We start from the raw sequence: 3690 nt of genomic DNA, 5'->3' as shown, positions 1-3690 counted from the left end.
TTACGACACTAGAGAAAAGAAGGGAGAGAGGAGATATGATAGGGACATATAAAATACTCAGGGGAATTGACAAAGTGGAAATAGATGAAATGTTCACACGTAATAATAACAGAACGAGGGGACATGGGTGGAAACTGGAAACTCAGATGAGTCACAGAGATGTTAGGAAGTTTTCTTTTAGCGTGAGAGTAGTAGAAAAATGGAATGCACTTGGGGAACAGGTTGTGGAAGCAAATACTATTCATACTTTTAAAACTAGGTATGATAGGGAAATGGGACAGGAGTCATTGCTGTAAACAACCGATAGCTAGAAAGGCGGGATCCAAGAGTCAATGCTCGATCCTGCAAGCACATATAGGTGAGTACATATAGGTGAGTACACACACACACACTCACACACACACACACACACAAACACACACACAAACACACACACACACACACACACACACACACACACACACACACACACACACACACACACACACACACACACACACACACACACACACACTGGTGGGACGCGAACAAGGGGACACAGGTGTACACAGGTCTTGTACATACCAGTTGCGTTGCTTCTGGGAGTATGGGTTCGAGTCACTTCTGGGGTGTGAGTTTTCAGTTGCATATTGTCCTGGGGACCATTCAGGCTTGTTCGCATTTGTGTTCCTCACGTGTGCCCCAAAGAATGAGGTGATTTGGTAAAATGCTATGCCCAAGATTACTATCCGAGTGCCGGCAGTGGGGTGGTTCAAATAGCTTAGGCTATCACCTCATTTTGTCCGGTCGTGATGGTCAAGTGGATTAAGGCGTCTTGTACATACCAGTTGCATTGCTTCTGGGAGTATGGGTTCGAGTCACTTCTGGGGTGTGAGTTTTCAGTTGCATATTGTCCTGGGGACCATTCAGGCTTGTTCGCACATATATATATATATGCAACAATGATCACAAAAACACTGATCCAAGTATGCAGAATAAACACATATGAAAAATAGAAAATGCTTAACGCGTTTTCGGCTAATTCGCCTTCATCAGAGCAAAGTAGAATGATTCTACTTTGCTCTGATGAAGGCGAATTAGCCGAAAACGCGTTAAGCATTTTCTATTTTTCATATGTGGTTATTCTGCATATATATATATATATATATATATATATATATATATATATATATATATATATATATATATATATATATATATATATATATATATATATATATTAATTATTCTAACACGAATCTTCTTAATATTTCTTATGTTTTTCTTCACTGTCACGGGTAGTTGAAAAATTAACTCTCCAAAGTTCATTTTCACTTTTTATTTATGGTCAGACGCCTTGAAGCGTTTCGCAAGAACACTTCGCACATTTTCAAAGACAATTTTTTAACATACTCAGATCGTGCTTATATTCATTTTTGGGTGAGGTTATGGGATACAAAAGACAATCTTCTTGCTTCTGTGCTGGTTCGGGGTCTTGAACTGGGTAGAATGTAATTATGTATTAAATGCTTGTTGATTTTTGGTTTTGACTTTTTGATGTGTAGTGCCTCGCTGATGTCGAGCCGCCTGTTATTGCTGTATCTATCGATAATTTCTGTGTTGCTTGTTAAGATGTCTCTGGTGATGGTCTGGTTGTGTGAGGAGATTATTTGCTCCTTGATGGAGCCTTGTTGTTTGTGTATTGTTAATTGCCTAGAAAGAGACGTTGTTGTCTTGCCTATATACTGAAATGTTTGGGGCTGACAGTCCCCAAGTGGGCATGTGAAGGCATAGACGACGTTGGTTTCCTTCAAGGCGTTCTGTTTAGTGTCTGGAAAGTTCTTTATGAGTAAGTTGGCCGTTTTCTTGTTTTTGTAGTAAATTGTTATTTGTGTCTTCTAATTTGTGTCTGTGGGGATAACGTTCATATTAATAATATCTTCTTGGACACTTTCCTCCATTTTGTGAGCCATCGAAAAGAAGTTCCTGTAAAACAGTCTAATAGAAGGTACAAGTGTTGTGTTGGTTGACTCTTCAGAGGTTGCATGGCGTTTCACTTTTCTTTTGATGACGTCTTCAACATAACCGTTAGAGAAGCCATTGTTGACCAGGACCTGCCTTACCCTACAGAGTTCTTCGTCGACCTGCTTCCAACCACAGCTGTGGCTGAGGGCACGGTCGACGTAAGCGTTGACAACACTCCTCTTGTACCTGTCTGGGCAGTCACTGTTGGCATTAAGGCACATTCCTATGTGTGTTTCCTAAGTGTAGACTGCAGTGTGGAAGCCACCATTCCTCTCCATGACTGTTACATCTAGAAAGGGCAGCTTCCCATTACTCTTCCTCTCATAAGTGAAACTTAACACAGAATTTTGCTCGAATGCCTTCCTCAGCTGCTGCAGACGTTTGACATCAGGTACCTGCATAAAAATGTTGTCAACGTACCTGTAGAATATGGCGAGTTTCAACTCTATTATCAACTAAGACCTTCTGCTCTATGGTTCCCATGTAGAAGCTCGCAAACAGGACACCTAGGTGAGAGCCCATGGCGACCCCATCTACTTGCTTATACATGTGCCCGGTGGGACTCAAGAAGGGTGCCTCTTTAGTTTAAGCTTCAAATAATTTCCTCACTATGCTCTCTGGTATGTCTAGAGGGGTGCAAGCCGGATCACGATACACTCTGTCCATCATCATCCTGATTGTTTCATCCACAGGCTCGTTGGTGAGCAGCACCTCCACATCCAGTGAGGCTCTTATCCCTGTGGCCCGTGCCCCGGCAGTAAGTCAACGAATTCCTTTAGAGATTTCAGGCTAAAAGCACAAGGCACATAAGGAGTCAGCAAGCAGGTGAGTCGCTTAGCCAGTCTGTCTGTATGTGGGTGTGTGTGTATCTGGCTGATGATTGGCTGAAGTGGGTTTCCAGGCTTGTGTGTCTTGACATTCCCATACGCATATCCAGGTTTGTATTCCCCGATAACATTTGGCAGGTGGAGTCCGGATTTCTTGGCGTTCACAGTTTCAATCAATCTGTTTACCTTCGTTTTCAATTTGGCTGTAGTGTCCTCTCATTACCCTTTGGAATTTAATTTGGTCGGAAAGGATGATGTTCATTTTCGCCAGATATTCGTCTTTTTTAAGAATGACATATATTGGCGACTTGTCACCTCTCCTGACGACTATCTCCTTGTTCTCACGAAGGCTCTTAGCTGCCGCTTTGAGCTCGGAGGACAGTATGGTGCTTCTGTAGTTGCCTCGAATCTTTCCTATTTCTGCAATAAGTTCCGCTTGCAAGGTGTCTTTAGTGGTAACCTTCTTTTGCGTCTCGAGGTCAAATATGTCGTCTAATAGGACGAATATCTTTTATATCGAATATCATCCTTCTATTGTCCTCTTTTATAGATTTGTTTACATCATACTTTTGTATACTTTGATACAAGAGAGAACTTGCTGATGGGAGAAGCAAGAAGCAAGTAGAATGTTCTAGATGGATGGAAGAGATATTACAAGATCATAACAGCTGTGATTCCTAGACATGAGAAAACGAGGCGAGAGATACTTAAGCAACCGATAACTCAGGAGGTGGAGCTTAGGAGCTAGAGGTCAACCCAACAAGCACGTTAAGGCATCTTTAAAATTAGTTAATTACATCCAAGTTCACAGCTGACGACCCCGGGGTGTTCTGAAGAGTTAAACTAAGTGTTGGGGTGA

The sequence above is a fragment of the Procambarus clarkii genome, chromosome 11 (assembly GCF_040958095.1).
Source record: "Procambarus clarkii isolate CNS0578487 chromosome 11, FALCON_Pclarkii_2.0, whole genome shotgun sequence".
NCBI lineage: Eukaryota > Metazoa > Arthropoda > Malacostraca > Decapoda > Cambaridae > Procambarus > Procambarus clarkii.
The sequence above is the reverse complement of the archived record's forward strand: the minus strand, read 5'-3'. Positions refer to the sequence as shown.